General features: G+C 41.4%; 2 protein-coding genes across 5 annotated transcripts in view; one reads left to right on the top strand and one right to left on the bottom strand.

Moving 5' to 3' along the window:
• LOC311523530 (lysosomal acid lipase/cholesteryl ester hydrolase-like) overlaps positions 1-18,422 on the bottom strand; it is a 136,898-nt gene extending 118,476 nt beyond the window's left edge. The window contains exon 1 of the mRNA XM_084633608.1: positions 18,403-18,422. The gene's annotated coding sequence lies outside the window, so the exon portion shown is untranslated. The remainder of the gene's footprint in view (positions 1-18,402) is intronic.
• The window catches only part of RNLS (renalase, FAD dependent amine oxidase), a 155,722-nt gene that overhangs the window by 87,998 nt on the left and 43,480 nt on the right, over positions 1-24,244 (top strand). The window lies entirely within an intron of this gene.

The raw sequence follows: 24,244 nt of genomic DNA, 5'->3' as shown, positions 1-24,244 counted from the left end.
TGAAGACAATCAGAGGATGATCAGGAGGATGCTGGAAAGGAGCTGCCCCCTGAGAGACAGAATCTTTTTGAGACTCAGGAACCTTACCACAACCAAGCTACAAAGCCAGGCCCAGTCCTCCCCTGATACAGTGGATCCCTATTCCTGCTCTGCATTGGCTGAGCCTGACAGAAACCCAGGCCAGGACCAAAGAGTCAGAACCCCTGGAGAGAACTTTGACCTATGCAAGTACCTATGTTCATAATTTATTATCTATTATGACTGGTGGTGGATGTGAGCTAGGAGCTCCCGCCACCCTCCCGCTCACCCTTTTTGCTATTTCAAAATGGCACTGCCAACATGGCCCAGTCACAGTCTGTGCCCCACCCCACCCCTCACCAGCAGATTCTAATAACGAAGGCATTCATCTGTGCAAAATTCAATTTATTGAGACAGTGCTTACAGGAAAAGAAATTGGATTAGTTTTTCATAGTTTACATGAGGTATACATGTACATTGCATGCCGGTCAAGACCACAAACAATACTGCTTGATTTAGTCCTAAACAGAGCACAGGATCAGGTCCAAGAAGTGAATATAGATTTACAACTCCGCAATAGTGACCATAATCTAATTAAATGTAACGTCATTATAAGAAGAAAAATGCCAAAGGAACCCACCATAGCAGCATTTAATTTAAAAAATAGGAACTGCACAAAAATGAGGCTGCTAGTTAAATGGAAATTAAAAGGAACAGTCACAAGGGTGAAATGCCTGCAAACTGCATGGAGCTTATTTAAAAACACCATAATAGAGGCTCAAACTAAATGTATACCCCAAGTATAAAAAACTAGCCATAAGAAGACCAAAACAAATGCCTCCCTGGCTAAACAGAGTAAAAAAGGTGGTTAAAGAAAAAAAAATCCTTTAAAAACTGGAAGTCAAATCCTAGTGAAGAAACTAGAAAAGAGCATACGCTGTGGCAAGTGAAGTATAAAAGAATAATAAGGCAGGCCAAGAAAGAATTTGAAGAACAACTATATAAGGACACAAAAATTAACAGCAATTTAAAAATAAAACAATACTTCAGAAGCAGGAAGCCTGCCAAACAGTCTGTGGAACCACTGCATGATCAAGGTGCTAAAGGAGCACTCAAGGAAGACACAGCCATTGCAGAGAAGCTAAATGAATTCTTAACATCAGACTTCACTGCAGAGGTTATGGGGGAGATCCCCACATCCGAGTTATTCTTTTTAGGTAACAAATCTGAGGAACTGTCTCAGGTTCAGGTGTCAATAGAGGAGGTTTTGGAACAAATTGATAAGTTAAATAATAAGAAGTCACCAGGACCAGATGGTATTCACCCAAGAGCTCTGTGGGAATTCAGATATGAAATTGTAGGACTGCTAACTGTGGTATATAACTTATTGCTTAAATCAGCCTCTGTACCAGATGACTGGAGTGTACTTAATGTAATACCTATTTTGAAAAAAGGCTTCAGAGGCAATCCTGGCAAATACATCCCAGTAAGCCTAACTTCAGCACCAGGCAGATTGATTAAAACTGTAGTAAAGATCAAAGTATTCAGGCACATATATAAATAAACACAAAATGTTGGGGAAGAGTCAACACGGCTTTTGTAAAGGGAAATCATGCTTCACCAACTCATTAGAATTTTTTGAGGGAGTCAACATGTATGTGGACACGGGTGATCCAGTCAATAGTGTACTTGTACTTTTGACAAGGTCACTCACCAGAGGCTCTTAAGCAAAGTAAGGAGTCATGGAATAAGAGGAATGGTCCTGTCATGGATCAGAAATTGGTCAAAAGATAGGAAGGGTAGGAATAAATGGTCAGTTTTCACAATGGAGAGAGGTAAATAGCAGGATCCCCCAAGAATCTGTACTGGGACCTATGCTGTTCAGCAGATTTATAAATGACCTGGAAAAGGGGGTGAACGGTGAGGTAGCAATACTTGCAGACAATACAAAATTACTCAGCCGATAGTTAAGACCAAAGCTGACTACGAAAAGTTACAAAGGTATCTCACTAAACTGGATGACAAATTGGCAGATGAAATTCAATGTTGATAAGTGCAAAGTAATGCACACTGAAAAAAAATAATCCAGCTCTACATACAAAATGATGGAGTCAAAATTAGCTGTTACCACTGAAGAAAGAGATCTTGGAGCCATCATGGGCAGTTTCCTGAAAACATCCACTGAACATGCAGCGGCAGTCAAAAAAGCTAACAGAATGTTAGGAACCATTGGGAAAGTGATAGAGAATAAGACAGAAAATATCATAATGCCACTATCTATGGTATACGCACAACTTGAATACTGCAAGCAGTTCTGGTCACCTCGTCTCAGAAAAGATATATTAGAACTGGAAAATGTACAGAGAAGGGCAACAAAATTGAGTAGGGATATGAAACAGCTTTCATACCAGGCGAGATTAAAAACCTGGGACTGTTCAGTTTAGGAGAGAGACACGTAAGGGAGGATATGAAAGGGGTCTATAAAATCATGAATGGTATATAGAAAGTGAATAAGAAAGAATTATTTATCCCTTTCACATAACACAAGCACTGGGTGACCCCCTACTTAAGTTAATAAGCAGTAGGTTTAAAATAAATATAAGGCAGTTCTTCACACAACACACAGTCAACCTGGGAACTCGTTGCCATGGGATGTTGTGAAAGCCAAAAGTACAACTGGGTTCAAAAAAGAATTAAAGAAATTCATGGAGGATAGGTCCATCAATAACTGTTAGCCAAGATGATCAAGAATGCAACCTCTGGCTCCAAGGACTCCTAATCTCCAGCTGCCAAAAGATGGGACTGGACTACAGGGGATAGATCACTCAACATTGCTCTGTTCTGTTCATGGTCTCTGAAGCATCTGATGCTTCACACTGTCAGAAACAGGGAGGTAAAGTCACACCTAAGAACCCATGCAGGCAAGAAGATCCAGAGGCAAGGTAGATACTTGCCTTTAATTTAATGTACCTGCCCCATCCTAAATTGTTCCATTTGAAATTTTTTACTGTTGCATTTTGAGTTTTGTTTGCTCTGTTGCAGAAATTAAAAGGTTTGTGTGTAGTTGGTTACTTAAGAAGATTGGTTAGTTACATGCATTTCCAGATACAAAGATATTATTTTCCAGTAGTTTCATTTAAAACTTTATCATTGTTTTTTACTGTCCTTTCATAATAAAACCATTTACAATAAATGTGACGATGACTCATAATAGATGTAACACAAACTCCTTGACAAAGCTGAAATAATTGATAGGGTTTTGCAAAAAGCACATAAGGAACGTTAAACTTCAACCACCCACACACACTAGACGGTGCTTGCAATGACTACATCCCAACACACACTCCACAAGCTAACATGTTCAGGCAGGAGACTCAAAATATGAACAATAAACACCTTGACCGCATTCCCCTGGGTGTTTGTGTTCTCTGTAGGATGTCTTGTTGGCTGGTTGAACCTCCGAGCAAGTCTCTGCACCTCAGCCTCTCACCCATCAGTAAGGCTTTCCTGATTGTTCTTACAAATGTTGTGTAAAACATAGCACAGAGCTATAATGGTTGGAACTTTTTTCTGCTATTACAGAAGCAGAGCCATCTGCCTTTCAAACAGCCAATGCACACTTGACTACCATTTTTCAGCTATTCAGGTGATAGTTAAAGCGGTCCTTTCTTCTGTCCATGTGGCCTGTATATGGCTTCATTAGCCAGCATATGAGCAGGTAAGCCATGTCTACCCGAATAACTGGACCAGCCACCACACCATTAATGTCCACATTGGTCCTGAGGGTGAACAGTCCTTTCTCCATTAATTTAAATAGTACTGAGATCAGAAAGATCCTAGCATCAGGGTCCCTTATGTCTGTAAAACTGCTGCGGTATTCAATCATTCCTTGGAGCGCCATAGAGAAATGCCCCTTTCTCTTTATAAATTCTGTGCCCTGGGGAGTTCCATCAGTTGCCCTAATGAAGTTTGGGAACCCGATGTGTGGAAAGCTATCATTAGTCTCCTGAGCATTACCCAGCTTCATGACCTTGCTAAATAGCACCTTTTCAATGGCATAGCAGACCTGCAATAAGAATGACTCCAACGGGTTGATCTCACCGTGCCTAATTGGTTGGCTACAGATGGCAACATTCTGAAATGGCCAGCTTCCAGATGGCAATGGCAGGCTGTTTCTCCATGAGTATTGGAATACTGTCACTGAAGCTCTGGAGTCAGTTCTGAACAGATCTCAGAAAAGGTACCCGTCATCATTCTGAAGTTCCATCACCACTGCTGGTCACCTCAGCTCTTCAAAATGATCCTCTCCCACCAGTCCATGCTGGTTTCGTGGGCCCAGAAATGGCACTGAATGTCGTGTAGTTAATCCAGGAACCGCTCAGTGTCCTATGATTCTTCCACCTCATCCTGCTGCCACCACTGCAGAGTATCCTCCTGCTGCCAGAGAAGCTGCTGCTGCCAGAGAATATTCTCTTACTCCCACATCTCCTTTTCAGTGGCGCAATGGCAGAAGTCCAGTGCCGAATTCATCTGGATTGGAGAGCTGTGGTACAGCCCGAGCAGCCCATGTGTATTTGCACTTGTCACGATAGTGGTGTGGAAAATTGTCGGGTCCATTGTTTGCTGACAGCAATTTGAAATGCCACAAGACCTCCCAGAAAGGAAGTACGGGATGGAGACGGCGAAAATGTGGGATTTTTTAAAAAATATTTGAACCCAGTTGGCTTTCCACAATTCACTGCTAAAACAATCCCCACATGCATGCTGCTCAGCAGTGAAGCAAAGGCCCAGGGGATACCCTCCGAGAACTCTGCCCTCAGTCGACAGCAAACTGCTGCTGTGTGTTCATGTGATGTGTACTGAAAACGGAACGGGTGTCTCTGTGCATGCTATCAGTATAACTCGCGAGTTACCTAACACACATCAACAATCTGTGCATTAATCCCCCTTGCAGACACACCCTGAAATAACTAGTGAGAACTATTTTCTGTAACTAATAGGTTCAGTGATTCAGTTAACCCAGCTGGTGCAGGGAAATTGGACTAGGGGAGGGATATATGTTGGGTGGAAAGACTTTTGTATGTATTATTCCAGTCACTTCTTAATGGATGTCAGGAGAACAGAATGGGTGGCAGATTAGCTTGCTGCTACCTAAACTTCCTGTTTTTGCCATGATTCTAACCTGAAGAGATGTTTTGTGGTCTAGTGCAACCTATTCAAGATATTGTTTAAAAGAAATAGATAGAGAATAAGAGATGTCCTTCATGTTCTGCCATAGTGATCCCATTTCTCTTTGTAGAGCATGATGATTTGTTCTGTTCCCCATTTTTCTTTTTTGAGGGCTACGGTCAATGGCTATTGAATGTTGTTTGATCATAAGTAGGTATTTTGCGTAATATGAGCTGCATTGTTAAACTTAAGAGAATTCTTCAGTGGAAAATATAGTTTTTGGAAGAGAAAGAAACTCTCACGCATCTAAACCATTTGCGTGATTCCATATGGCTATGATACCAAGCAAAACAAAATAAAATGGTCAGGAAGAATCTAGCATAGTTTTGAAAAATCAATGCAAGCAGATGAACATGACAAATTGGGATCTGGGCTGATGAAAATAAAAAGAAGAATACCTTCAAGATAAACATAAAGCTCCTTATACATTTCACGGTACCATGCACTGTTCTTTGGTGCAGGATACAGCCTCTTCTGTTGTGTGTTGTGCATTACTGATTCTTTGGAAAATAAATATTGATGGAATGAAGATATAAGTGAGTGGTGGTAAAGAATTGAAATGATAGTGGATGCATTATGAGGGCCAGTATGGAGGAGCAAGATCTATCAATGGTCTGTGTTATGCAGGAGGTCAGACTAGATGATCACAATGGTCCCTTCTGGCCTTGGAATCTATGAATTCTTCAAGGAATTAACACAGAAGTTTGGACATTCAAAAATAGATGCCTTCATGATGCCAGAAAGCCACAGGATTCCAATATTCTACTTGAGAGAGCCAGAGAAGCATCTCTAAGAAGCTGCAAATAATGCATTACCTCAGAATTCAATCTCTCAGGGTCTCCCCCACCCAGTACAATTGTTGTCCAAGGTCATTCATGCCTGTACAGCCTAGGAGGCCATAGTAATTTCATATATTGGTGCTTTACCCCATTTGACTAACTATTTAGGTGGATCTGCTATCCCAGGGACTGTGCAAGGAACAGAATCCAGTGAGTCCTGAATTTAGTAGCATGGCTGGCTGAATGGAAAATACTGAGAAACATAAGAAACTCTAAAGAGGTGATAAATAAGTTCTTTGTACCTTTGTGGTATTTATATTGCCATCCATACCCCTTATTTTTTTCTCTTCTGTCTATATCCTGTGAGTTCTATAAAAGAGAAAATGGGCCAATTTTTCTTGTATCAAAAAGGCATTTCCCATGATCGATCCATCCATCCCCTCCTGATTTGCATATGTACTCTCTACCGTAGTTATTTATTTAATCTGACATTTTTATAGTGCTAGTTACAGATCAATCTGAAGGTTATAATTCCATGGTGTCACAAGGTAGCACCGGCCCTTTAAGAGGGAAGAAGCCAGTGAACCTGTGACTCATCAACTGCTTCCTAATTGGGCCATCTAAATGACATACTTGATGAGTTGGAGTCAGTCAGAAAAAGGGAAGAGAGAGTTCTCTAGGTTAGTCAGGAAAAGGGCAGATGAGAGCTGCCTGGGAATGAGATATTGGCAGGTCAGAGGTGCCAGAGGCAAGCAGACTAGAGGAGGGCCCTGAAGGAAGCTGTAGGTGGTTCCTGGGTGAAGACTGAAGGCAAGAGCAGCTAAAGGGGGTTTTCTGGCTGATCACTGCAAGCCAGAGAGTCAGGGCCAGAGGGCTGAAGGCCAAAGAGCACCAAAGGGATTTGCCTGCTGCCTTCAATGCCAGAGAGCAAAGGTCCAGAGAGGGCTGAAAGCAGGGGAGCAGTGGAGGGACTTGCCCTCTGACATCTCCATGCAGGATAGCTGGAGCCAGAGGGCTGAGAGCCAGGGAGAGTGAGGAATGCTCCTCTGATGAAGATGAGCTCCCAGCGGAGAAGCTGTGGTGGCGGGCGTGGGGAGGGTGCCTGCTGGCAGGAATGGGATTGCACTCCAGCTGGGAGAGCTAGGGTAGTTGTCTTGATAAAAGGACACATGCGGGCTGAAGAAAAGCCCATGTGTGGCGGCAGGCTCTGGAGCATGGTATGTGCTATGTCAACAGATTAAAGCATGTGGGATTTTAAGGACTAGATACACTGGTGGTGAGAAATGGATTATATTTGGATACTTTTGTTATGACTTGTTTGAATTATGTTTTTGTAATAAACTGTCCCCCAAGGGGGTATTATTGAATCAAGAGAAAGCCCGGATGGAGTTACTGGGGACCAGAAGAAAGGGAAACTGAGGAAGGTGCACCTGTTCTGCCACAGGATGGCATTCTAGGCAAGGATCCCCATGACACGAGCATATGTTACTAGCACTATAGTATGATGTACAACATACCAAGTTGTTGTTAACAATAAAAAAAGCTTTGGAAGATCTTATTCTGAAGAGAGAATCTATGGGAAGGCCTCCAAGTGGCCCATCTTCTGCACTGTACCTTGAGGTGCCTCGATCACAACAACAAGTGAGGATTTGCAACTCATAAGTCAGGATCATCAGTAAGAATATCTTATCAGAGACAAAAAATTGCCAGATAAGCCAACGTTCTTCTATTTATGGCTTTGAAAGCTCTCAGGGCCATTTCTAGTGGTGTCATGCCGTGCCTGGAAAAAAACCTCATTTTGTTGTTCAGCTTGAGTCATGCTACAGCAGATGCAAAAGTGATTTGCTAAGCATTTTATAATTAAGATTATATAAGCAATGTGCTTTCACATCTTAGCATGAACAGTGAAAGGACTCAGATCTAGAGCTGTCCACTCTGAGGCAGGAAATAAAAGTGGCCCAAGTTGACACAAAAAGTGCATCGTATTGGGAGTAATTAATATGTCCATGAAAGAAAAAGATGACATTATTATTCATCAGCATTTCCAAACCTAAATGCCTACAGTTAGGCTCTTAAGTCCACATTTAGGCACCTAAAGAGAAGTGGCCTGGTTTTCAAAGGTGCTGAGCACTTGCAGCTCCCAGTGATTTCAATGGGAACTAAGGTTATAAATGATAAGTGAAAACAGGGTTTTATGATGGAAAGTGTAAGGCAACCTTAACTACAGGTGTCATTATAAGCTGTGCCTACAGTCAGATAAAACTGTACAAAGTAATCAGAGTTATGAAAAGCAAGTCTTGTATGTTCCCTGTCATTTACAAAATTATATTTGAAGTATCCTCAGTTGGCCTTTTATCTAGCATTTATTAGTTAGCCAGTTTCCTGGGGCTCTGTGTATCTCCCTACCCTCCATGGATGCCCTGAGAGCTACTGAAAACCCCTTTAGATCTGAGGAATCAGCGGGATTGGTGAGTCCTACTCCTGTCTGCTGTGCAATGAAACAACCTCCCACCACCTAGAAAGTCTGATGGAAACTCCCATGTTAAATCACCCCTCCATATTTTTTTCCTCCTCTGTGTAGATGGTGATGCAACCATAAGGAAATGTTTGCAGTGGCCCTTGCAAAGTTGCTCATATGGCCTGCGTCTTCAGATTTATAAACTTCAGATCCCATTGACCCAATAGGCCTGCTTCTCTGTGAACTCCCATTTTAAACTAAGATTTACTTAATTTTGAACAATGGTGATCTCCAAAAAGAGCATAAACCTGTAGATGTGCTAAACTACAGGAAAATTCTCATTCAGAGTATGGTATATTACAGTGTACCTAAAATGGTGTAGAAGGCTCTGGCACAGATCCTCAACTCTTAATTATTATAGCTCCATTGACTAATGGAACTATGGACAGTTGACATGACCCAGGGATCTGCTTCTTTGTGCAGGGGTCAGCAACGTGTCCATAGTAAAAATTTTGAGGTCTGTGCTAACTTTTCAAGAAACGTTGAACGACTGAATGATTCCGCCCCCCCCCCCCCGCCCCACGTTCATCACTGAGTACGGTATTTTGTCAAGTGTCTGTTGCGCAACATGGTGGTGCCAACTGCTGCCTTTGTGTGTGAGACCTTTGCACTGGAGTGAATTTCACCCACAAAGCAGTAATCCACCGTGAGTGTACAAGTCATAGCATGGTTGTGTTCCTTTTGGGTTTTCAGCCCCTATAGAACACAATATGGCTCTCAAACATGACGACCAATCTGGTTTATTTTCATTTAAAATATACAGTTACCAATTAACCTGACTAAATGTTACAATGTTAATAAAAATATGGCCGGATGATATTTTTATTAAGATTTAATAAAAGTAAGTTAAGTCTTTAAATAAAACCCTGCCTTTAAAAATGAAATTTAATACCTAAAGTCCTTGTTCCACTTTCTCAATAACATGCTAAGAATTAAAATAATTTCCACTGAACAGCATTAGGCTACATGCTGATTTATGCAGCATATATTAAAACCAAATACTGCAAAGTATATTCAGTTTTTATTAAAGGAAAAATTGTTGTTAGACATTTTAACATTATAGAATGGATTAAAGGATTTAGGATATACACATGGGAAGGGTACAATTATGTGAATGAGCAGACTTCTTATGAAAATCTTTTAAAAAAGAAACTCGTAAGGGCTTTTTCTAATGAGACCTAAACCAAATTTGAAATCAGGGTGTAACATCATATTGCACGGCTGCTAAAAAACACTTTCACGTTAACCAAGGACATGATTGTTCTCACCTAAATAAGTACCAGATTTCTGTATCTAATATAAGTGTATACAGTAGTCCTACAAAGATTCAATATTGGCTACATACCCAGACTGAAGAGACTGGAGTGGTGTCTCTCAACTTTGCATCACACAGAATGCAACTCTAAACTACTGTTTTGAAATGTTGTAGGTGTTTGTGAAATTCAAACAACAACAAAAAATCTCCAAAAAAATGTTATTTCTTTAAAAAGACAGAAAAGCTGAAGGCATGTCCATCTCATTATTGGAGAAAGTAAGTGCTATATTTTCCCCTGTATGGTGTGACAGGGAGCAGCAATTCTTGGTTAGTTTTACAATTGGGGTGGGGCAGAGAATGGGAGAAAAAGGTAGTATGCTTCCCCACTCTCATAGCTCCCGGCTGCCTCTCTGCAACAACAACAACAAAAAAGTGAGCAGAGCTCCAGCTGAATTTTGAGGGGAGGGTAGAGGACCTGGCCTAGAGAGTGGAGTCAGGGACTTGGGGCACATGCTCCAACAAAAACCCATTGTCACTTAGTGGGAAACAGCTGCTTAAGTTTCTATTAGCAGGGTCAACATTAACTTGCTCTATAGCTTCATCCTCCATTGGATGGGACAGAATTGTATAAAAGCCACCAGAAGGGCTACTAGCAGCATAGGAACTGAACAAACTAGATTGCCAATGTTGGGAAACGGTATGGGGAGCACTTCATGTGTAAGGCAAAGATCCATTAGATTCAGGCCACAGTTCCCCATGGATCTCCAGCCTATGGGATTGATAGATCATCTTCCAATCTCTTTCATCCTATCACCTGCCCTTGCTCCAGGAGGAGGCAGTATGGTATATTTTCAGTTTGCAGAATTTTCAGTTTAAGGTTTCTCTTTCTACCAAAGAGAAAGAAAACAGTTTTAGAAGTGTAGCATCTCATCTCCTTTACAGTAAAGATTGACATTAGCAGATCATGTTATGTTATAGCCAGGTAATGTATATTCTTTTATGAAAAAGGACTGGAGTGTCTTATAATAACAGAGTAAACGTGTATTAAATTTGTCAATAGGATGTATGGAATGTGTGTACAAACCTAATACCTGTCAAAACCCATTACGAACATCATAAAACTCATTGTATTGTCATTCTTTTTAATACCTTCCTCCCCCCCTCCCCATTTGAGTATATAACTTAATAAATATGCCTTTTTCAAATCTTCCACATATCACAAACTTTAGGTAATAAAGTTTATAGCAAACCATTCTGGGCTGCAGTGATTTAGACATGGCACTCACTAATAGTAAATTGTCATCCTTTATCTAAATGTTATGTTGCAGTCTTAAATATATTACCCAAATGGAAACTCTGCATATTAAAAATATAATGTTTTTAATTGCCATTACTTTGCAAACGTTAATGTAACTACATTTAAGTACAGTGCTGCCTTTTAAACCCTGAAGACATTTGATAAGGAAACATAACTAGCAAATGATGTCTTTCTCATAACCTTTGCTACCACCTACGCAAGTAGAGAAACAGTAAAACAGTCTGCAGCTTGAAATGGTCAGTGCAGTGGCAGAAGGCCAGCATCATTTCGCAGCGTCAGCTTAAAAAAACCTTAATGATTAACAAATGGGTTGTTGCCTGAAGAGTCCGTCCTTTATGACCACCAAACTGGTGGCCTTTTAAAAAGTAGCTTTTAATTGTTCTGTAGGAAAACATAAAATGCATCTAAAAACTCACAAAGGAAGACATCGTTGTCATCCAAGCTGACTTCATTGTATGGATGTCGCAATAATGTGCCATTTTAAATAACTGATGTCCCAAATAAAGGTACAGTAGCATTTGGTGAGGAAATGTAAGACTATATATGGTATGTCCAAGTACTAAGCAGAGCTGCATGTACCACTGGTTCTGTTTTGTTCAAATCTGTTAACATGATCTTCATGCTAAAAATACCTATGTTACGGTTTAACCACAGAGTTTCCTTTTGAAATTAAAATAGCAATCAGCAGCAGCCTAAAAATATTGCCGGTAGGCCAAGCAATTTGTATCTAATTAACTAGTTTAGATTCATTGCCACTGTACGGTAAGTCAGACACTGCCAATAAAATCTTCTTAAACCAATCTGTTGAAGAAAAACAAAAAATCTGCATGTTTTGTTGGCTGAATAAGCATCAGGAAAGTATACAGCTTCAGAAATAAAATGTTACATAAGACCTCTCATTTGTTCAAACCTGTGCTCCTTAATGGGATGTCCCAGTCCAGTGTTTGGGAACTCTAATGGGCACCGATGCACATCAATTACTTTTTTACATTCCTGATTAGCCCATCCAAGTGCAGGACGTGCAACATCACATTAAAATCAGTTAAAAACTGGACACATTTTCCTAAAGCCAGGTCTGTGACAGCATTTTCCAAATGCCCCTCAGGGGTTAGTTAGCTGGGGGAGGGCATCACAGAACAGTGGCAGTGCAACTTTCCTCCTGCTGCCCTGCTAAAATGAGGCGATCAAAGATGAGCATGATTGGTTTCATCTTCCTGAAGGAGGAACCAAGGAGTCAAAAAATTAGGTGTGTGACAAAGGACATCAGATTGCTCTCTGGCTTGGGGTGGCCCATGCTATCCCATTTCCTCCTTCAGAATAAATTCATCTCCAAACAGCTTGGCTCAGTTTCCAACTGAGCTATCTAAGAGATAACAGTTTCAGTTTCTTTTCTGAATAGTTTGAGGTAGGAATTAATACAGACACACTAAAGAAACCACATTAGAAATCACGGGTAAATCCTCAGCTGCATCAGAATTCTGCTCAGTGCAGTGTGGGGGATCATTGGGCTGTCAGGGATTGGCTCATCCCCAGATATAAGTTAGAGCAGCCCTCAGGATGCTCTAACTTCCATCTACTTATAACAGCCCCTTGGGGCTGCTATGATGACCAGGGATCACCAGAGCACACTCTGACCATGTCTCCAACATACTTATGTAACATCAGCAAGGAACGAGTGGCTTAGAACTGGCATAGTACCATCTAGGCTTTCACCCCATGCTAGGAGAATCCCAACTGAGCAGCTGGGGATGGTGGTCAAAGCAGCACCAACAGTCCCTAGCAGGGCCAATATCTAACAGCACTCCCACCAGAATTAAATGAGATAGTCACTGAGTGCAAAGTGTCCAGTAGAAACAGATACTAATTGAGAAGAGTGATGTTTTCATAACAAAACCCCCTAGATATAAAAAATCCCTCAGTATCCTCACACCATATCACTACTCAAAATTATCGTTTTGAACTATAACTTTGAATCGTAGGGTTAGACGGGATCGCAAGGGTCATCTAGTCCAGCAGTTCTCAACCGGGGATCAGCAGCCCCCTGGGGGACCACCAGCCCTTTCAGCGGATCTGCAGTGCCCTGAAGCTGAAGCCTGAGCCCCGGCACCCCCTCAGCGCTAAAGCCGGGAGCCGCGGCACTGAAACTCTGAGCCCCAGTTCCCCCAAGGGGCTAAAGCCAGGACCTACAGGTCTGAATCTCAGAGCCCTAGCAAAACCCCAGGGGGCTGAAGCCAGGAGCTGTAGGGCTGAAGCCTGGAGCCATGAGCCCCGGTGCTGCTGTGGGTCTAAAGCCATGAGCCCTGGTGCCTTCAAGGAGCTAAAGCAGGGAGCTGCAGTGCTGAAGCTGGGAGCAGGGGGCTGAAGCCCTGAGCCCTGGCGCCCCCCACGTGTAGAAGCCCCACCTCCCCACAAGGCTCAAGCCCAAGCCCATGGCCCGGTTTCATCCCCAGGAGGTGGGGCTCAGGCTTACAGGTGAGCCCCGAGGTGGGGGCCACCCAACGTGTCAGTCAGTCTCACCACCTTCCAGCCCAGCCCTGGCTCTGCCCCCAAAAAACCTTGCATGCGAGAGCTCACTCCTTGGTTTCTGCCCTGGTCCCAGTAACACCAGCCTCGCAGGTTACATAGCTCCATTTACTGGATGTAAAGGAGCCATTTCAGTGGAATTTCAGGACAAGTTACAGAGCACAGGGGAAATTGTTCTGAGCGTAGACAATAAATATCAGAGATGGATAACTTTTTAATTCGGCCATCAGCTTAAAAACAACAAAGCCCACAGAGAATTGATACCAAACTTCCCTCAATAAGTTCAACCACCGGAAAGGCTGAAGAATACCGAATAGGTGATGTGAGTAAGAAACAAAACCCTTATTAACCTGGCAACATTTTGGAAATATGAAGACAGCTATTTGAATTTTGGCTTTATTTGTTCTGGAGGTGGAGATACACCTCAACTGCAGTGTGTAATTTGTGCACAAGTATTGTCCAATGAATGTTTGAAACCCTCCAAATTGCAGAGAAATTCAATTACAAGCATGAAATCTATTAGGATAAGACCATTCATTTTTTGAGTGAAAGGCCAAGGAACAGCTTGGTACTAAAGCAGTAATGAAATCCACAACTACTGCCGATAAAAAGTTTGAGAGTTCATCCTACATAGTGGCACAGAAAATTGCTAAAACAAAAAAATTGCATACCATTGCTGAGACTTTGATAATGCCATGTGCTATTGAAATAACAAGGAAGTGTTTGGAGAGAAGGCCAAGGTACTGACAAAAGTACTGATATCAAATGACCCTGTCAAATGAAGGATCACTTCTATGTCAGAAGACATAGTTTCTCAGTGTATTGATCGACTGCATGCAAAGGATTTTGCTATACAACTAAATGAATCCCCACACATTTTGAAAACGTTCCATTTACTTGCCTAAGTTTGGTATGTGTGGCATAAGGAAATAAAGGAAGAGTTTTTGTTTTCCAGAGAGCTCAAGACAACATCAAAATCATGACATTTTCAAACTGTTAGATGGTTTTAGGATTTCAGCAGAAATCAGCTGGACTAATTGCATCGGGGTCTGAACTGCTGGAGCTGCAGCAATGACTGGAAAGCATTCTGGTGTTGTGCAAAAAAATAAAAGCTGTTGCACCTTGCACTATTTGGATGCACTGCTTTTTACATCAAGAGGCACTAGCTGCAAGAGATATTGAACCAGTTCTTTACAGTGTTCTGAACACAGCGGTAGCACTCATTAATTTTATGAAATCCCGAGCAACAAACTCCAAGTGTTTAGCTGCACCTTGTGAGGAAGTGGATGCAGAGCCCCATTTCTTGCTCAGCCATCTCACCTTTGTATGCATATCTCGAGGCAGAATGCTTGCCCGTACATTTCATCTCAAGGAAGCATTATGTACTTTCTTAGCGGATAAGAAACCTGAACTTACCGAAGTGCTGAAAGATGATGTGTGGTTGACAAAACTGGGTTACCTCACAGACATATTCATGGAAATGAATAAGGTGAATAAAACTGTGCAAGGTGGAAACACTAATTTTATTGCCCTGCATGAAAGAATTGTGGCATTCAGAAGAAAACTACAGCTCTGGAAAGTTCTGTGGGAGCATTACTGATATATTTGAGCTCTTACATTCTTTCATTCAGGAATGAAACATGGACTTTGACATAATTAAACCTCAGCTAGCAGTGCATCTGTCTGGTCTGCTTAACAAATTTAATGGTTATTTTCCCAAACTCACAACAGAACAAGCTGCTACACACATGGGGACTACAAACCCCATTAGTGAGAAAATTGAAGCTAGTTGTCCACCCAATGTCCCATCAAAACTGTTAGAAGAGCTCATTGACATTCATCAGACAGATCCCTCAGAATCAGGTTCATCTGGAGACATTTTGGTGCGAATGTTCCAATGAATACATCACTGCTTCTTCTGCAGCATGGAAAGTTTTGATCCCCTTTAGTACCACCTACTTATGCGAAGCCGGATTTTCAGCCATGACATCACTGAAAACAAAGGACTGAACCAGGATGAACACTGATCATGACATGCACCTGTGCTTGTCAAACATACCCCCATGTCTTGACAGAATTGTTGATCAGCACCAGCAACAAATTTCACACTGAGTAAAAAAAAAAATCAGTTTTTTTTATATTTATAGCTATATTGTCCTTTTATATATATGTGTTTGTGTGTGTGTATATTTGTGTAACTATCCATTTAATACAGCTTTTAATGTACTGGATATGCAGAAAAACAGTTGTGGCACAAGTGGGCCATGGAGTTTTTATAGCATTTTGTGGGGGCCTCAGAAAGAAAAAAGGTTGAGAACCCCTGATCTAATCTAATCTTCTGCCAAGATGCAGGGTTTGTTGTGCCGACCAGGGGCTGGCAATCTTCAGCACTCGGCCCATCAGGGCAATCCTCTGGCGGGCCGCGAGACATTTTGTTTACGTCGACTGTCCGCAGGCATGGCCCCCTCCTCCTCCTTTTCCCCCTTTTTAAAGCTGAGCACTACATTAGCTGTCTTCAGTCTCCTGGAACCTCTGAGATTTCTTCAGCTAATTCCATCAGTGCCCTCAGGTGGATAGTATCTGGTCTCGCTGATTTGAATTCATTCAAATTGGTCAGAAGATCTCTGATGTGTTCTTTACTTATCCCAATCTGCAACCCTTCCTATTTATTGTCTGTGGTAACTTTGCTAGTTATCCGGTCACATGTTATTTTTTGTGAGAAGACTGAAGCAAAGTAGGCATTGATCAGCTCTGCCTTCCTATCATCTTCCATTACCAGTTCACCTTCTCCATTGAGCAGTGGACCTACACCGTCCTTGATCTTTCTTGTTTTTCGGACATATTTGAAGAACCCCTTCTTGTGGTCTCACATTCCTTGCCGGCTGTGACTCATCTTAAAACAGAGCTGCAATTTATTTGTTCTTATAGTAGGTAAATAGTAAATAGCTTTTAGATTCTAAATTATCATGGTTTATAGAAAAGATTTTCAAGATTATGCAGCAATTGTCACTGTCATTATAACACAAACTATAATATTTACATATCTGATATTTCCAAGAGCTATTATCCAGTGTATTTTTATATTTTCAATGCCATTAAAGTCAGCTCGAGAGATATTGATGCCCAGCAACTTGGAAAATATCCAACTCTCACATGACAGTCAAACAAAACTGTAATACTTTCCCACTCATCCCTGGAAAGGGACAAATTTTCAACTTACCTCAGATCAACATCTACACACAAATTTGCCCATGTATTTTTCTGCACATGCAAGAACTGCATTTGCACACAGACTGGGTAGATTGTTTGCAGATTTGATATGCAGACAGGAATTCACACAATTTTTACAAGCGCAAAATTAGGGGCCACAAAACTTTCCCCAAAAAGTACTATTTTAACCTCAGCACCTTTTTTCCTTGCTTTCTAAACATGGTCTTCTCTTATTTTGCCTAGCCCTGACCAATACTTGTAGTAAATGGTGTATAAGGAGGCTCATATTACACTGTGGCAGAAATTTATGATAGTAAGATGGTCTGTATGGGGTTCTGTGTCTTTTACCCATCCTGTCATTTTGGAGATTTCTAATCTCGCCTTTGAACCATTCCACTCCTTTCTTCTAACTGCCTAGTACACCATTAGCATTTATTTCACTACTATTTAGCTGAATACTCTTATGCAATACTTTAGTATCCACAACAGAGGTGCTGTTTGCTCAGTCCTTTCTGGAAAGTGAAGTTGTTCTCAGCAATGTTCTTAGTCCCAGTCAGACTGATGAACAGCTAAGATCCCTTGAACTTTGTGTGTTTAAGTAATATTTCTGTTTGTTGGCCCCTCAGACAGGCAGAGTGTATCCCTTCTCTGTCTCTTTTTAAAATGTGCTACAAAACAGTATAGCAGATGGGCTCCACATAAAATTTCAGAGGGACCTCTTTACTTCTCCACACACTCAAAATTGCAAATCCTAATCATGCCACAGCCCCTGAACTCTGTGCCAGACTGATAGTTGAGCTGCACAGCTTCCTGGTTCCTGAGCAGCTGAGATTCCAGATAATCTCTATAGCCTGTGGCTAGGATTCTGGCCTCCCTGTCCCTTTGAACAGAAGCTAAACTTCCAGACTGACTCTTGGCCTCCCTTTTTGCGTCCCTGATTTCTAAGCTGGTAGAGAACTGAGCTCACTCCTGAGATCCTGGACTGACAGCTGGACGCTTGGCTTTCCTGCTTTGCTTTTGGCCCTGGTGTGAGCCCTAGATTCTTGTCCCCCACCCCCACGCCCAAAGAGGTAGTGAGACAAACATTACAGCATTGGAACAGCAAATAAAAAGCACATATTGTATTTATTGAATGTTATAAATAAGTAATAAACCAGCCCTCTGTCAGGGTCTGGTGAAAAAACAAATGGAGTACACATACTTCCTTGCTTTGATATAATTTAATTACTAGAGTATATTGATTATAATGGCATCCACTAGTGTTGGTGTTGTTAAGGTGTTGTGGTATTTTCCATTGTAAACCTTGATTTCCAGGACTTAATAAAAGTTGCTTTTAAAAAATCTCTAGAAGCTGAATCTTGTACCCTGTACAAGTTCATGGTCTGAAAGCAAGGGTGGTTTCTTTTTCCAAAATGTTATTAAAATTATCTTAACTATTGTTGTTAGAATGAAAAAATTATTAGTTATGTTATGGTTTCAGAAACATTAAAACAACAATCCAGTTCGGATTTAAACCAATATAAGTAAGGAAATTCAAAGCTAAGGCACTTACCCTGTCCTTATTTCAACCTGGTGTCCTCAGTATAAAAACAGAGTCTATGAGACATAAAATCAGACACTCTTATGAGATCCTTGCAATAGCTATGTTAAATTGGACAAGTTAAATACAGAGTAAAAGCCTTAACTCTAAATGTACTTTTTCCTGTGTATTTCACGCCATACCATTATCTTCACATATGGTACGTGGGTTTGTCGTTGGGTGTTTCAAGACAAGAATGTATCACTTAACATGACTGCACTTGTGTACTTTATTGTAAGCTATGAAAAACTTTGTAAAATAACTTTGCTGCAATATAGATTCCTGCCTGCTATACAAAGTTTGTTTTACAAGAAAGGTATCTAATCTGTGAATTTTTTTCTTTGCTTGCCACAAGCCCTTATATGGAAGGTTTATAGTTTAGCAACTCTGATGGCAATTTAAGAATTTAGATTTAAAAATTCAAATGAGGATAACAGAGATACAAATAATGAATGGCACAAAGAAGGTGAATTGGACTCATTTACCCTTTATCGTAATACAAGAAAAAGAAGACACTCAATTAAATTGAAAGACAACAAATTTAAAAACGATAAAAGGAAATATTTTTCAACAATGCACAGTTAACCTTTGGAACACATTGCCACTACATCAGTAGGATTCAAAATAGGATTGAACATTTATATGGATATTGAGGACATCCACTGTTATGTTAGATAGGATTAAAACAATTGGGAGGGACCTACACCATTACACTTCAGAACATTTGCCAACTTCTCACATCTAGGGCTAAGGAAGAAATTTCCCTTATGGAAGTATCACAGTTATCAGGCTAACTACACCACTGATCCCTCCTGGTCTCAGCCATCACCTCTCTCTTGGAATAGAATCACATGATTTTCCCACTCTCAGACTGGGCCTTGAGCTGCAGTCCCCAGGTGCAAAGCAGGATTAACTCAGCAGACATGACTTATGTTCAGTATCTGCTGTTCTGGTCCCACCAGGAGCTGGCTAATACAGTGACCAAGCAGCCTTCTTAAAAGTGAAGTCTTCTTTGTTTAGCACAAAAGCATTTCAGAGAAAACAAATCTTAAAACAATGAAACAGTCTGTACACCCATCTTGCTTATCAGGTGTCTATCCATTTTCCACCCAGGAATCCTGGCAGGTCTAAGCTTCCTATAAACCTCCTGATACTTGTAGGGTCTAGGTGGTGTAGTCTGTTACCTTAACTCACAAACTATTTCTCCTCCCCTGCTTTGGGGAAGAAATCACTTTTTTAACTGTTTATAGCCCTTTTACCTCCCAGCACTGGCAAAACAGCTGTGCAACTTTGGACTAGAGCCTGGAAATAGGCCATTGTCCTACTATATACCCCAAGTGTTTGTTGGGAGGTTGCTTATCTAGATTTATTGTGTTGCTTCCCTGCTTGTTTTCCAACAGACCCCTATTAAGCTAAACCAATGCATTCATACAGGACCTTTACTTCGCTGACCAGGTCACATACACCAGTCATTAAATTATTCCATAGCCACATTCTTAGATAGCAGCTCCACGTCCACCTTGGGCAGATTATCCCATAATTGTCCCTAGAGAGTTTCTACAACTTCCTCTGAAACAGCTGACAAGATATTCAGAGGTCCCCTGGTTTGTTCCAGTGTAGCAATTCCTTTGTTCCTAAGATTGAGGTTTGCTGTTCTACCTGCAGTACTTTGCAGATTTTTTTCTATTTGTGCTAGGGCAGTTGCCCCTCACACAGCAGTGTTTTACCAGGAAGTTCAGAAGACACAGCTTTTCCAAAGAGAAAATGAGCCAAGGACATCTGTCAAACTAGCCTCAATATTCCGGTGATATTTTAGATAAAAAAATTCAGGTCTCATATTTATTTACTTAAATGTTTATTTTGCAGTTTTATATATTTTTCAGATCACAACTAGAATAAATGTAACCCTTCTGCCAGGGGTTGTCAGCAGCAAAAACAGACAGGTTCAGTGTTGCAGGTTTTCCCTCTAAAGACTGAAATAACACCAGCTTGAGCTCCCCATCTGGAAACCCAGGAAATGATGTATATCACCCTATGTGCCCTTGAGGAGCGATACTTCCCCACGCACAATTCTTCTCCCCTAGCAAGAATAGAACCCAAAGGTTTAAAACAAAGAGAGCTTTATGCAGGTGGGGCACCTGGGTGTGGAGAGGACACAAAAAATAGACATGGGAAAACCAGCAATTAATAAATTAACAAATTCTGTGAGTTAAGACTCCCAGCCTAAGGTGTCACAGTAGTTCCAACCTCAGACTTCCACCTGCATTTCTGAGTAACTAATGCATTCTAGCCACTTTCCTCCTCCCCAGTTCCCCCACTCACAGTTTATTGTCCTGGGCCAGAGATATCCCAGGATTCTGGCAGGTCACTGCTACCTGGACTGCTCTGGAGTCTCTATCAACTCACTTCAGCTTCAGTTGCTAGCTAGGGAGGCCCACACCAGAGTCTATTGGATAGGCTACTGATATCTCGGCACTTTCAGCTCATGTATCATCTTAAAGCCAGCTTAGCTTTGTGCCCTTCATTGTTTTGTAGCTGTTCCAACTCAGCTCTTTAGAGAATGCTCAGTGGTACCTAGAACCCTTCACAAAATCCTTATCAGAAAAAAAACTCCCAGCAGAAAATCAGAGTCACTGTCCCCTTGTAGTCACTGTTCATAGGGGTTCAGGGTTCCATACCCAACTGTGCTTGACTGTAGTGTCGGTCATGGTGGCCACAGGCACAGTTAGTGTCAGTCAGCGGTTTTTTTCATTTCCCAACAGAGTCAATAGCATTTTATTGCCCCAGACTCAAAAGTTAGCAGCATTTTAACCAGAATACCCCAAACTGTTGCTTAACCAAAATGCAAATGAGGCCCAGCCCATTCAGTCATTTCCCCCTGTTCACCAGCAGATGCCAGCACAGAGCTCACATCTGGCGTTCACAAGCAGCTGTGAGCCGAAGGCCTATTTCACTACCAGGCATCAGTAGTAAGCACTGTACAGTCTTAGGCAGGGGTTCTCAAACTGGGGGTCAGGACCCCTTAGGGGGTCATGAGGTTATTACATGGGGGGTCACGAGCTGTCAGCCGCCACCCCAGACCCCGCTTTGCATCCAGCATTTATAATGGTGTTTAATATATTAAAAAGTGTTTTTAATTTAAGGGGGGGGAGGTCGCACCAGAGGCTTGCTGTGTGAAAGGGGTCACCAGTACAAACATTTGAGAATCACTGGTCTAGGGCTTCGGGGCTTATAACATTATTATTCATAGGGGTTTTTTTATATTACTGCCTAGGGACCAGCCAAGAATGGGGCCCTGTTGTGTTAAGCTCAGTAGAAACAGAGAGAATGGCTTCACGTGCAGCTGGGGAGGGGTGAGATTCCCAGCTCTTGTTGACATACTCGCACTAGCTTCATTGAGCTAACACACTCAAAATAGTAGCGTAGCCAGGGTAGCACAGGCAACGGTGGCATAAGTTAGCTATGCTGAGGCGAAGCCCGTGGGTATGTACTCAGTACAGCTAGCCCATGCCGCTGCTTGCCGTTGCCTGGCTCCACTACAATTTTTCATACACTAATTCGGTGAGAGCTATCATAAGTATGTCAATGCAAGCTGGGAATAACACTCCTGGTTGCAAGTGTAGACTACTTCCAGAGTGGTAGACAATCCCTGCCCTGAGGAGTGATAGGATACACAAGCAGAGCGAACAGTGTGATGGCAGCAAATGTGACATGAGTTCCATTAGTTTGTTTTCGTAAGGAGAGGATTAGCTAAATGGAAAGACAAAGGAAGGCAGAGAGATGAGGGGGCCAAAGCTGGTGAGAAGAGGAAGGAGGAATAAGAAGGGAAGCTGTGAAATGTGTCTGAGGTGAACAGATTGGAAGGGAGGGGGAGGAAGAGGGTTGGAGCTAACAGCGAATCTACACAGGTCAGAAAATGTCCAGTAAAAAAATGTAGAAAATACTCTGAGGACATCATCAGCATCTGTTGGTTCCTGTTCAAGCTGCTTCTGCAGCTGCTCCTGCCAGCTTTGGTCTCTGACTGGCTCCTCCTCGGTTTTTCTTTTCCCAAGGCCACATGGTGGTATTGGGAGGGGAGACGCCCTGGGTCCTAGTGTCTCCAGAGGGGAGGTCGCCCCTGAACAGCTCTGGGTCCTGAGGGTGCTTGAGTAGGGGTATTTCGTTCATTGTGAAAACTAACAACAATGGTAATGCTGGGCAAGTGTAATCTCTTTTTGCTCTGGAGTGAGCATTTAGCAGAGGCTGCTCTGTCTTTGTTGCAACCAGGTGCTGCATGAACAGCTACTAGAAATGGTTCTGGTAACAATGATTCCTGAAAACACTGACACTTATTGCAAGCAAGTTTGTACAAGCTGCTTACCCTACAGAGACCACACAAATTGCAATGGTTTTAAGCAGAGTGATTTGTTGGGATAACTCCCAGCTGTCTCTTTAGAGAAAAGAAGACATTTTATTTTGATGTCTGCTTTGACTACCTTCATCTTTTGAGCCTAGAAAGAAAAGGTACTTGACAAAACTATCTTAAAAATTCCCAGACTTACTACTACTATTATATTATTAATTATAAATAACAAATTATTAATTATTATTATTATTATTATTATTATTTGTATAATGGTAGCACCACAAGGCTCCAGTCAGTATCCAGGGTCCCAGTGGGTGGGTGCTATACAAACATATACAGTTCTAAAAGATAGCTCTTGCCCCGAAGAGTTATAACCTAATTACAGAGTGGACATAAGAGTGGACAGAGTAGACAGGAGAGAGGGAGAAGATGAGAGTAACAGTAATGGAAACACACAGTAACATGGACTGGTAGTGTGCATAATTTGCAGGTTTATGGGGTTTATTTAGTAAGAATTGTACACACTGGGAATTGTTGCACATAGAGGGGAGAAGTGATCAACCAAGCCGAGCAAGTTTAGAATGTGCATCAGCTTCTAAAATTCTGTCCTGACATTATTGTATTCCAGCTCCTGACAGACATTGCCTGATTCAGGAGTTCTTGAATGAAATCACCAGATTCAAAAGTCCTGATTTATAATCCTGGATCCTACAGTTATTGCCTCAGCCCAATAAAGTGTAGAGAGAGAATATGTGATGGTCTAGTGTGTTCTAAATATTTTATTACTAGGAGTTTGGGACAGCAGCATTACTCACAAGTGGCAAGGCCAGCCACATCATCGTTTTTCCATTTGCTGTATGTTAATTACTATGGGAGGAAGATTGCTTTGCTAGGAGTATGTCACTAACAAGAACAGAATAAAATCAATCTATTCCCTCTTGCTGAAATGTCACTAATTATCCAGTTGCTATGCTGCTTAGCTATTTGTTATACTATAAGGACTATAGTTGGATACAAGTATTCAGTATGCCTAATAATTCCTTAATAAAAATTGCTAATCATTTTGCTTTTGATGTAATTCAGTGTAAAGCTAGGTGTTTTGAGAATTGGGCTTGTGTCTCTCCTAGACTGGCTTCTTGTTATTGAATCTGTAAAACATAATAATGAAACGAGAAGCTTCACATATGACAGGAGAACTCTGATATCCCGTAATTGTGCTTCATCTTTATTATCTACTAACTTCAGGTCTCAAAGACCTTGTTGAATATGTACTTTAGTGGTACAAAAATATGAACCCTGCCTTTGTCATAGTAAATAGTGTAATTGTTGCTGTTTGCTCAGATGAAACAATAATTTTTGAAGTTTGTCATCTGCTGCTACAAAAATTTTCTCCATTTTATAAAGATTATAAAATTATGAAAATCAATCAAAACTAATAAATATGGAAAAAGAGAAGAGTTGGTAACAGAA

This window comes from Lepidochelys olivacea (genome assembly GCF_965140295.1).
Source record: "Lepidochelys olivacea isolate rLepOli2 genome assembly, chromosome: 7".
Classification (NCBI taxonomy): Eukaryota; Metazoa; Chordata; order Testudines; family Cheloniidae; genus Lepidochelys; species Lepidochelys olivacea.
Note: the sequence above shows the minus strand (reverse complement) of the source record. Positions and strands in the feature narration are given on the sequence as shown.